The 13107-nt window shown below is 35.7% G+C and overlaps 1 long non-coding RNA gene across 1 annotated transcript in view; it reads left to right on the forward strand.

Moving 5' to 3' along the window:
- The window catches only part of LOC137770206 (uncharacterized), a 67132-nt gene that overhangs the window by 20912 nt on the left and 33113 nt on the right, over positions 1-13107 (forward strand). Inside the window, exons 4-5 of the long non-coding RNA XR_011075136.1 lie at positions 5205-5290; positions 7808-7937. This is a non-coding gene — a long non-coding RNA (uncharacterized lncRNA). The remainder of the gene's footprint in view (positions 1-5204; positions 5291-7807; positions 7938-13107) is intronic.

Here is a 13107-nt window from a genome sequence, read left to right on the forward strand (position 1 = left end):
AAAATCCTCAACAAAATATTAGCAAATCAAAACCAAAAATGTATGAAAAGAATTATACACCATGACCATGTGAGATTTATCCCAGGTGTGCAAGGCTGGTTTATCATTTGGAAATCCATTAATGTAATCTATCACATCAACAGTCTAAAGAAGAAAAATCACATGATCATATCAATAGATACAGAAAAAGTATTTGACAAAATCCAATACTCATTCTTGATGAAAACTCTTAGCAAACTAGGAATAGAGGGGAACTCTCTCAAATTGATAAAGACCATCTATACAAAATCGATAGCTAACATTATACTTAATGATGAGAAACTAAGCTTTTCCACTAAAAGCAGGAGCAAGGCAGATGTCCTCTCTCACCACTCCTTTTCAACATCATACCAGAAGTTCTAGATAACTCAATAATACCAAAAAAGGGAAATAAAAGTTATACAGAGTGTAAAAGAAGAAATAAAACTATCTTTGTTCATGGGTGACATGATTGTCTATATAGAAAACTCAAAAGAATTAACAAAAAAATTTCTGGAACTAATAAGTTATTACAGCAAATTTGAAAGATGTAAGGTTAATGTACAAAAGGTTAACACTTTCCTTATCCCAGCAATAAACAAGTAGAATTTTAAATTAAAAACATATTGCCATTTACATTAACACAAATACTTAGGTGTAAATCTAACAAAATACGTACAAGATCTATATGAGGAAAACTACAAAATTCTGATGAAACAAATTTAAAAAAGAACTAAATAAGTATAGAGATATTTCATGTTCATGGATGGGAAAACTCAATTTTGTCAAGATGTTGGTTCTTCGTAACTTGATTTATAGATTCAACGCAATCCCTATTAAAATGCCAGCATGTTATTTTGTGGATGTCAACTAAGTGATTCTATAGTATATCTGGAGTGGCAAAAGACCCAGAATAGCCAGTATTGAAGGAGAAGAACAAAGCAGAAGGACTGACACTGCCTGACTTCAAGACTTACAATAAAGCTATAGTAACCAAGTGTGGTGTTGGTGATAGAACAGTTAAATAGACCATTGGAACAGAATAAAGAGCCCAGAAAGAGACTCACATAAATATCACTATATTTCTGTGAAATTATCACTGATCTTGATGAAATACAACGGTAAAATGGAGAAAAGACACTCTCTTCAACAAATGGTGCTGGAACAACTAGACAGCCACATATTAAAAAACATAAGAATCTACAGACAGACCTTTCAAAAATATTAACTGAAAATGGAAGATAGATAGACCTTAATATAAAATGCAAAATTATAAAACTCCTAGGAGTTAACACAGAAAAATTCTAGATGGCTTTTGGTATGGTGATAACTTTTTAGATACAACACCAAAGGTATGGTCTGTGAAAGAAATAATTGATAAGGTGGACTCATAAAAATTAAAAAAAAGAAAAACCTTCTGCTCTGTGAAAGACACTGTCAAGAGAATAAGAAAACAGCCACAGACTGCGAGAAAATATTTGCAAAAGATTTAGCCAATGAAGGACTGTAATTCACAATATACAAAGAACTCTTAAAATTAAATAATAAGAGAATGAACATCCTGATTTAAACATGGGCAAAAAACCTGGACAGATACATCATTGAGGAAGATAAACAGATGACAAAATAGCATGCAAAAAATGCTCAACATTATATGTCATTAGGAAATTGCAAATTAAAACAATAGTAAGATACCACTACACACCTATCAGAATGGCCAAAATCTGTAACACTGACAACACCAAATGCTGACAAGGATGTGGAGCAAGAGGAACTCTCATTCATTGCTAGTGGGAATGCAAAATGTTACCACCACTTTGGAAGACAGTTAAGCACTTTTCTTACAAAACTAAACATACTCCTACCATATGATCCAGCAATTGCACTACTTGGCATTTACCCAAAGGAATTGAAAAGTTATGAACCTGCACGTGGATGTTTATAGCATCTTTATTCATAATTGCAAAAACTTAAAAGCAACCAAGTTGTCCTTCATTAGGTGAATAAATAAATAAACTGTGAAACATCCAGGCAATGGAATATTATTCAGCACTAAAAAGAAATGAGCTTTCAAGCCATGAAAAGACATAGAAGAAACTTAAATGCCTATTACTAAGTGAAAGAAGACAATCTGAAATAGCTACGCACTGTATGGTTCCAATATATGAAATTCTAGATAAGGTAAAATTATGCAGACAGTAAAAAAGAACAGTGGTTTCCAGGGGTTCAGAAGGAGGGAGGAATAAATAAATTTGTGGAGCACAGAGGATTTCTAGGGCAGTGTAGCTGTTCTGTATGACACTATAATTAGGTGATACATGTCGTTATACATTTGTCAAAACCCACAGGGTGAACCTTGATGAACTTTTGGTGATAATGATGTGTCAATGTAGGTTGATTATCAAATAACCTGCAAATGTACTCTCTGGTATGAGACATTGGTAGTGGGGGAAGCTGTGTGTATGTTGGGGCAGGGGGTAACTTTTATACTGTCTCCTCAATTTTTCTATGAATATAAAATAAATAGAGCTTCTTAAGAAAATATTTTCAATTTAAAAAATAGAAAAGGAGAGATTCCTAACTCATTTCTGAGGCTAGTATTAGCCTTAAAAGGCCTTGTAAGAAAGTTACAAATCAATATCCCTTATGAAAATAGACATAAAATTTTCTAATAAAATTATAGCAAATTAAATCCAGAAATTTATAAAAGGAATAATACATCACAACCAAGTGGGGGTTTTCTTGTGATGCAAAGCTAGTTAAACAGACAGAGATCATTGATGCAATCCACTATATTAATCAACTAAAGGATGATTTGGCAATTGTTTTTCAGTAAAGAACCAGATAGTAAATAGTTTAGGCTTTGTGAGTGACATACAGTTTTTATAGCATATTCTTCTTCTTTTTACAATACTTTAAACATATGAAAAAATCATTTTTTGGCTTGTGGCCTCTAAAGAAATAGTCAAAGGGCAGGGTTTGGCCTGTGAGTCACAGTATGCTGACCCCTGGACTAAAATAATTAAAACCACATGATTATATCAATTGATACAGAAAAAGAACTTGAAAAATTCAACATCCATTCAACATTAAAACTCTAGTAAATTAGGAATAGAAAGCATCTACAAAAAAATTCTATAGCTAACATCATACTTAGTAGTGAAAGATTTAATGTTTTACCCCAGGATCAAGAACAAAGCAAAGATATATATTTTTTCCACTCCTATTCAACACCATAGGTTGGTTGACAAGCCAGTGCAATAAAGCAAGGGGAAAAAAACATAGAGATTGGAAAGGATGACATGATTGTTAAAGTAGAAATCTCCAGAATCTATTTTAAAAGCTACTGGAATGAATAAGTGACTGTAGCAAAGTTGCATAATAAAAAGTCAATGCACAAAAATTAAAATGTAATTTATATAATATTAATGAAAAATAGGAAACCAAATCTGTTTTTTAAATACCATTTACAATAGCTTCTTTTAAAAAAAGGAAATACTTTGATATAAATCTAACAAACGTGCAGGAGCTGTACACTTAAAACTAAAAAAAGCTAATGAAAGAAATCAAAGGATGTCTAAAAAATCTAAATAAATAGAGAGGTATATCATGCTCATGGATTGAAAGACTCTATATAGTTAAAATGTCAATTCTTTAAAAAATGATCTATAGACTAACACAATTCCAATAAAAATCCCAGCATCACTCACTGTATATATTGACAAGTTAACTTTAAACTCTTTATAGAAAGTCATAGGAATGAGAGTAGCCAAAATAAATTTGAAAAGAAAAATATTTGACTTTAAGACTTACTGTAAAGTCACAGTTATTAAGACAGTGTGGTAATGGTGAGATGATAGACACGTAGATCAATGGAACAGAACAGAGAGTCCAGGTATGAATCCACACAAATACAGGCTTTTTTACTAAGGTAAAATTTACATGAAATGAAATTCATCATGTTAACCATTTTTAAGAGTACAATTCAGTGCTATCGTTAGTACTAAGGTCTGTAGTAATTTCCTCACTTTCATTTCTGATTTTAGTAATTTGAGTTTTTCTCTTTTTTGGTCACTCTAGCTAAAGGTTTGTCAATTCTGTTGCTCTTTTAAAATAAATTTGGTTCATTTATTTTCCCTCTTGTTTTTCTATTCTCTATTTATCTCCACTCTAATATTTATTATTTCCTTCCTTCTACTAGTTCTGTGTTTAGTTTGCTCTTCTTTTTCTAGTGCTTTACGGTGCAAAGTTAGGTGACTGATTTGAGATATTTTTTAATGTAGGCATTTAAAGCTATAAATTTCCCTCTGAACTTATCTCACTGCATCCCATTAAGTTTTGGTATAGCATGTTTATGTTTTTGTTTTCATTTGTCTTAAGGTATTTTCTAACTTCTCTTGCGATCTTTTCTTTGGCCCATTCGTTGTTTAAGAGTGTGTTGTTAGTGTGCACATATTTGTGAATTTTCCAGTTTTCCTTCTGTTAGTGTCAGGGCAATTTCATAAGAATTTCTTTATTTACTTGGGCAAGGGAAGAAATTCATGAGTAGACCAGAAGAAGCAGAAATTTTGTGGAATGGATTCTGGCTCTCTTCACAGGGCTACTTTTTTCAACATTTAATAAAATAAGATTATATTTTACTGAAATGACTCTCTCCAGCATTGACAGTGACAACTACAGGGAAACTTAATTTTTGATCCTGAGATAGGGGGGAGGAGAAAAGGTCGACTGGAGACCTGCCTTCTCCCATAAGAATGAGAGATGATAATACAGATGCTCATTCCTTCTACTCCAGCAATAAGATGTAAACCTTGCATTTGGTATGGTCTGGAAATAGAGCACTTTGTTTAGTCAGATATTACTGTTGTCAGAAAGTTACATACTTTCGTTTAAAATGCCAACTTTTCTACGTTTCACACTAGTAAAGGCACATTTAAGTTGATTTTATTTATAACGGTCATGAGATAATGATAGCTGTAGTACCATAGTTCATTTCACCGCCTCTCCAATTCCTAGAAATTCGACTTCATAGAAATGCCCAATGAACAACTGACTGGTAGCAGTTTAATGGTTCTCCTGTGAAACCTCTTAGAACTGATTTCAGATTGGAAGTATTACTACAGTGAGAAGTGAATTACTGTAATACCTTTTTTGTTGGCTAACATTTTACAAATTTTTCTCTGAAGGGTTTCACAGATGTGATTTCAGGATGGAGTTGGAAAAGTGAGAGTCCACTACTGCAGAAGAAACAAAAGGACAGGTTCCTCTCCAGGTATATAATACCATAAATAAATGATCATATGCGCCACTTTTTGAAATTACGATGGCTATCCTCAAGGGGAAATTGGAAGAGGTGAATTTCGAATTGCCAAAATATCTTGGCCTGTTTTTAGTTTCCTGAACAAGGTGCTGAGCTAGAGGAGCTCTGAAGTCCATTGCATCTCAAGGTTTTTATTCTCCCTGACCAGAGATCATAAAGGAAGCCAGCAGCCATTTCGGGGCTGATGGAGGTGTGCTGGGTTTACAGATGCCAAGCTGGCAAGCCCCAAGCTGGCTCCATGGGGTGAACCTCTGCTCTCAGTTCATGCTGGAAGCCACTCCCAATTAGGACATAACCTGCACTGAGGTTAATGACTGAGGATATGGGTACCCTGTGGATATTTTCAGAAATGCCAAATTTCACACACTGTGGTTGTTTGACTATAATGGCTAATAAACTTTAACAATGTTTTTGCAAGGAACTTTATGACGAACACCATACTAGGCTGATTGTATGGTATTGTTAATGGTGTCTTCATGAAATTTATTACATATATTTATTTACTCATGAACTATTACTAATTTATGGGACATCATATTTGCTTTCTAATCCTAGTGATATTCTTTCCTACCAGAACAAAAAATTAATTCTGTGTCAAAGAAGCCTTGGTTTGATTAGATTCTTATGGAAATACTCAATACTGATACTCCTCTAACAGATGTATTCTCACCAATTTTTCTTCTATTATGAAAAATTTTGTCACATTTTATATTTATATACAAAGTGTGTGTGTGTATAGAGACAGAGAGGTTGGCTTTCAACTTTCAGAAGTGACCTAAATTTGTTTTTATTCTCATTTTGTATTATACAACTCTAAGCCATTATTAATATTTTACTTCATTTTAAAGTAAAAATAAAATGATGGTGTTGGTTTTGAGGCTTCAAGTTGTTTCAGGGATTGAGGCAGGAGGTAGATGGGTCCCAGGCTGAACGGTCTCTCCCCTGTGGACAGGAACTCCATAATAGCAGGAACCCCATAAAAGCAGGATGATGGAGGAGGTTGGGCCCTGCTCAGATAAGAGATAAAAGACCACATGTTCCTCATTCTTGAAGTCAAGGAGACCTTCTCGACTATACATGCACAGAAAGGCTCCATGGAGGTCAAAAAGGGAGGGGGGGCCACCCCATAGTAAGTGATGCCAACTACCTATAGGCCTCTTCACCAGAATCCAACTTGGCTAAGAGATGCGCACGCACACATGGGAGGACCCTGAGATAAACCAAATACAGACTCAGAACCAGGCAGGGCAAGATGATTGGTCTAAGGAAACCCAGAAGAAATGCCCCATAAAAGTGATACAAACTACCACGAGGGTGCGACTCTCTCTCTGAGCCCACCTGTGTGTCTATCCACATGTACTGTACTCTTTTCCTCCTAATAAACACTTTACTTGTTTCACTACTTTCCGTCTCTATGTGGAAATTCATTTCCACACAGCTGACGGGCCAGGGACTTGTCACCGGCCACTGGTCCCTGGCAGTGTGGTGGCTAGGATTCAGCGCTCTCACTGCCATTGCCCGACCTCAATCTCTGCCTGGAAACCAAAATCCTGCTTCAAGCCGCTACAGGCCAAGGCCACCTGCGATCAGGATGATGCTGTTTTACCAAACAAACATTCTTTTCACGTTAACAGGTTTAAAAATTGCTCAATATCAAAGTATTTCTTCAAGTCATCCTTTAAGAAATTAGATTTCCCCACAAATGCAGAGCTTTGAATTCCAGCATATAATTTATTAAATTCTTTTTTCATACTTGAAATAATCACAAGAGTTGGTGGATGCCACATTTCTGAAGCCCTGACATTAAGGAACTAAGCTGAAAGGATATTTCCCAGGCTTAGGGTTTCAGGAAATTGCAGGTGGAGTAATGTCAACAGTTCACAGGACTCTGATATAGATCACTAGTTTTCATTCTCCCAAATAGAAAAACTCGCCATGTGACCCTTCATTGGCTGCTCTAGTAAAGCAATTTGAATTTTGCTGACCTAAAGTAAGTGAACAGTTTATACAAGCTTTAAGTATTGGTCATTTGAAAGAATTCTCTTGTTTCTGAGTATCGTGCCTTTTATGTTTCTAATGATACTTGCTTGGAATTCCTAAAAAATATAATTATTTTTACTTTGGAAAGTGCTGAAGTATAGAGTACAGTATAGGATAGGTATGTGGTATGAGGTTTGTTATTTAATTTCCTTAATTTAGGGTTGTTAATAATTTTCCTGAATCAAACCATTTCATTTGTATACTGCCTTTGTCATGATTTTGGAAATGTACTCTATGTCTTATTGTCATTATTATTCATGAAATTCTTTAGGAATTTACATTCTTTCTTCGGTTGGGCTGTGCAAATGGGAAGCCACTTTTCTTCCTGCCATATACAAATTTATCCAGCCCACCATAGATATGTAAAACTGCATGAGATTTTTTCAAAGAGAAAAGTTAATACACATCTTTCTTTTTTTATTTCCACAGTTACCTGAACCATAACCATTTTATTTTGAGGGATGATTAGTGTACTGAAGGAGAGTGATGATGACAACTGCTTTTCTTGCTGAACTTGAGAAGATAAAAAAAATAAAGAGGTGAAGAACAGGTTAGTGAGGTAAGATTATATTTTTATTTGTTATTTCCATGCTACTGAACCTCAGTATTAAAAATACTTCAGGTTAAACATTATCTTCCTTATGATAGCAATTATACTGCCCTTGTGAATGTTTTACTATACCTTTAGAGCTATGAATCTGAGATTGTAAGTCTCCATGTCATGATAGGAGTTACTCATCTGTACTTTTGTCCAACTCTCCCATTTTTCTGCCATGTTGCCTATTTTTCATTAATTTGCAAGAGTTGTTTATATGTTCTTTCAATGAGCTGTTTGATACTTACAGTGTAAACTGCTGATCACTTTTTTTGTGGTGGTTTATGATAAACAAAGTATTCCATTTTAAGTTCCTAAACATCAATATTCTCTTTAAAGCTTAGGGCTATTTATTCATTGTTTTGGTGACACATTACAATTTTATTTCATTTTCTTACTTTTAAAGTTGAGGTAAAATTCATACAACATTACATAAAATTCACACAAAACAAACCATTTTAAAGCAAACAATTCAGGGGCATTTAGTATTTTCACAATGTTGTGCAAACACTGTCTCTATCAAAACATTCATCACATATTCATTGCCCCAAAAGAAAACCCCATACTCACTGAGGAGTTACTCCCCACCCCCCTTATTGTTAGGGCTGAATAATATTCCATTGTATGTATACACCACAATTTGTTTATCCATTCATGTGTTGATGGACATTTGGGTTAACTTTTTGATTATTGTGAATAGTGCTGCTATGAACATTCAATAAGTTTTTGTGTAGACAGATGTTTTAAATAATCTTGGGTATACACATAAGAGTGGAATTGCAGGGTCATGTGGTAACTTCATGCTTTCCAAGTTGGCTGCACTATTCTACATTTCCACTACCAATGAATGAGGATTCCAATTTCTCCACATTTTTGCCAACACTCGATACTGTCTGCCTTTTTAATATATCCATCCATATAGGTGTAAAGTGCTATCACATTGGTTTTTTATTTTAACATCTTTATTGGAGTATAATTGCTTCACAATGGTGTGTTAGTTTCTGCTTTATAACAAAGTGAATCAGCTATACATAAACATATATCCCCATATCTCCTCCCTCTTGCGTCTGCCTCCCACACTCCCTCTCCCACCCCTCTAGGTGGTCACAAAGCACTGAGCTGATCTCCCTGTGCTGTGCGGCTGCTTCCCACTAGCTATCTATTTTACATTTGGTAGTATATGTAAGTCCATGCCACTCTCTGACTTCGTCCCAGCTTACCTTTCCCCCTCCCCTTGTCCTGAAGTCCATTCTCTACGTCTGCGTCTTTATGCCTGTCCTGCCTCTAGGTTCTTCAGAACCTTTTTTTTTTTTTTAGATTCCATATATATGTGTTAGCATACAGTATTTGTTTTTCTCTTTCTTACTTCACTCTGTATGACAGACTCTAGGTACATCCACCTCACTACAAATAACTCAGTTTTGTTTCTTTTTATGGCTGAGTAATATTCCATTGTATATATGTGCCACATCTTTATCCATTCATCTGTTGATGGACACTTAGGTTGCTTGCATGTCCTGGCTATTGTAAATGGAGCTGCAATGAATATTGTGGTACATGACTCTTTTTGAATTATAGTTTTCTCAGGGTATATGCCCAGTAGTGGGATTGCTGAGTCATATGGTAGTTCTATTGTTAGTTTTTTAAGGAACCTCCATATTGTTTTCCATAGTGGCTGTATCAATTTACATTCCCACCAACAGTGCAAGAGGGTTCCCTTGTCTCCACACCCTCTCCAGCATTTATTGTTTGTAGATATTTTGATGATGGCCATTCTGACCAGTGTGAGGTGATAGATACCTCACTGTAGTTTTGATTTGCATTTCTCTAATGATTAGTGATGTTGAGCATCCTTTCATGTGTTTGTTGGCAATCTGTATATCTTCTTTGGAGAAATGTCTATTTAGGTCTTCTGCCCATTTTTGGATTGGGTTGTTTGTTTTTTTGTTATTGAGCTGCATGAGCTGCTTGTGTATTTTGGAGATTAATCCTTTGTCAGTTGCTTCATTTGCAAATATTTTCTGCCATTCTGAGGGTTGTCTTTTCGTCTTCTTTATGGTCTCCTTTGCTGTGCAAAAGTTTTTAAGTTTCATTAGGTCCCATTTGTTTATTTTGGTTTTTATTTCCATTTCTCTAGGAGGTGGGTCAAAAAGGATCTTGCTGTGATTTATGTCATAGAGTGTTCTGCCTATGTTTTCCTCTAAGAGTTTGATAGTGTCTGGCCTTACATTTAGGTCTTTAATCCATTTTGAGTTTATTTTTGTGTATGGTGTTAGGGAGTGTTCTAATTTCATTCTTTTCCATGTAGCTGTCCATTTTTCCCAGCACCACTTATTGAAGAGGCTGTCTTTTCTCCATTGTATATTCTTGCCTCCTTTATCAAAAATAAGGTGACCATAGGTGTGTGGGTTTATCTCTGGGCTTTTTATCCTGTTCCAATGATCTATATTTCTGTTTTTGTTCCAGTATCATACTGTCTTGATTACTGTAGCTTTGTAGTATAGTCTGAAGTCCAGGAGCCTGATTCCTCCAGCTCCGTTTTTCTTTCTCAAGATTGCTTTGGCTATTTGGGGTCTTTTGTGTTTTTATACAAATTGTGCAATTTTTTGTTCTAGTTCTGTGAAAAATGCCATTGGTAGTTTCATAGGGATTGCTTTGCATCTGTAGATTGCTTTGGTTATTATAGTCATTTTCACAATGTTGATTCTTCCATTTCAAGAACATGCTATATCTCTCCATCTGTTTGTATCATCTTTAATCAGTGTCTTATAGTTTTCTGCATACAGGTCTTTTGTCTCCTTAGGTAGGTTTATTACTAGGTATTTTATTCTTTTTGTTGCAATGGTAAATGGGGATGTTTCCTTAATTTGTCTTTCAGATTTTTCATCATTAGTGTATAGGAATGCAAGAGATTTCTGTGCATTAATTTTGTATCCTGCTACTTTACCAAATTCATTGATTAGCTCTAGTAGTTTTCTGGTAGCATCTTTAGGATTCTCTGTGTATAGTATCATGTCATCTGCAAACAGTGACAGCTTTACTTCTTTTCCGATTTGGATTCTTTTTATTTCTTTTTCGTATCTGATTGCTGTGGCTAAATCTTCCAAAACTATGTTGAATAATAGTCGTGAGAGTGGACAACCTTGTCTTGTTCCTGATCTTAGAGGAAATGGTTTCAGTTTTTCACCATTGAGAATGATGTTGGCTGTGGGTTTGTCATATATGGCCTTTATTATGTTGAAGTCAGTTCCCTGTATGCCTACTTTCTGGAGGGTTTTTATCATAAATGGGTGTTGAATTTTGTCAAAAGCTTTTTCTGCATCTATTGAGGTGATCATATGGTTTTTCTCCTTCAATTTGTTAATATGGTTTATCACATTGATTGATTTGCATATATTGAAGAATCCTTGCATTCCTGGGATAAACCCCACTTGATCATGGTGTATGATCCTTTTAATGTGCTGTTGGATTCTGTTTGCTAGTATTTTTTTTAAAAATAAATTTATTTATTATTTTTGGATGCATTGGGTCTTTGTTGCTGTGCTCAGGCTTTTCTCTAGTTGTGGCGAGGGGGTCTACTTTTCGTTGTGGTGTGCGGGCTTCTCAGTGTGGTGGCTTCTCTTGTTGTGGAGCACAGGCTCTAGGTGTGCGGGCTTCAGTAGTTGTGGCTTGAGTGCTCTAGAGTGCAGGCTCACTAGTTGTGGCACATGGGCTTAGTTGCTCTCCATCATGTGGGATCTTCCCGGACCATGGCTCGAACCCATGTCTCCTGCACTGGCAGGCAGATTCTCAACCACTGTGCCACCATGGAAGCCCTGTTTGCTAGTATTTTGTTGAGGATTTTTGCATCTATGTTCATCAGTGTCATATTGGTTTTTAAATTTTTTATTTCCTTGGGACTTCCCTGGTGGCACAGTGGTTAAGAATCTGCCTGCCAATGCAGGGGACGCGGGTTCGAGCCCTGGTCTGGGAAGATCCCACATGCCGCAGAGCAACTAAGCCTGTGCACCACAACTACTGAACGTGCACTCTGGAGCCTGTGAGCCACAATTACTGAGCCTGAATGCCACAACTACTGAAGCCTGCGCGCCTAGAGCCTGTGCTCTGCAACGAGAAGCCACCACAATGAGAAGCCCGTGCACCTCAGCGAAGTGTAGCCCCCGCTCGCCGCAACTAGAGAAAGCCTGCACACAGCAACGAAGACCCAATGCAGCCAAAAATAAATAATATGTGAATAAAATTTGTATTTCCTTAATGTCTGCTGTTGTTGAGAGTCTTTTCATGTGCTTATTGGCCATTTATATACCTTCTTTGGAGAAAGGTCTACTCAGATCCTTAGCCCATTTTAAATTGGATTATTTATTTGTTATTGATTTGTAAGAGAGTTCTTTATATATTCCAGATACACATCCCTAAGATACAGGATTTGAAAAAAATTCCTATTGTGTGCATTTTCTTTTATCTTTCTTGATAGTGTCTTTTGAAACCCAAAGCTTTTACTTTTGTTTGATGAAGTACAATTTATCAATTTTTTTCTTTGGTTGCTTGTGCTTTAGTTGTCCTATTTAAGAAAACATTGCCCAATCTGAAGATTTACATCTGTTTTCTCAAAGCTTTATAGTTTTACTTCTTACATTTATGCCTATGATCTATTAATTTGTGTGTATGCTGTGAGATAAGGGTCCAACTTCATTCTTTTGCATGTGGCTATTCAATTGTTCTTAGCACTATTTGCCCATTGAATTTTCTTGGCACCCTTGTTGAAAACCAATTGACCATAAATGTATGAATTTTTTCTGGACATTTAATTCTATTTCATTTATCTCTATGTCTATTCTTATGCCAGTACCACAGAATCTTCATTACTGTAGCTTTATGGTATATTTTGAAATGTGGTAATGTGGAGTCCTCCAACTTTTTGGGTCCTTGAGACTGGCCCTTCCTCACTGAATGGTCTCAGCACTCTTGTCAAAAATCATTTGATCCTATATGTGAGGGCTTATTTCTGGGTTGTCTATTCTGTTCCATATATATATATATATCTTTATGCCAGTACCACACTGTTTTGATTATTGTAACTTTTTAGTATATTTTGAAATCAGGGATGGTGATTTCTCTAGTTTTGGTCTTCTTT

The sequence above is a fragment of the Eschrichtius robustus genome, chromosome 10 (assembly GCF_028021215.1).
Source record: "Eschrichtius robustus isolate mEscRob2 chromosome 10, mEscRob2.pri, whole genome shotgun sequence".
NCBI classification, from domain to species: Eukaryota; Metazoa; Chordata; class Mammalia; order Artiodactyla; family Eschrichtiidae; genus Eschrichtius; species Eschrichtius robustus.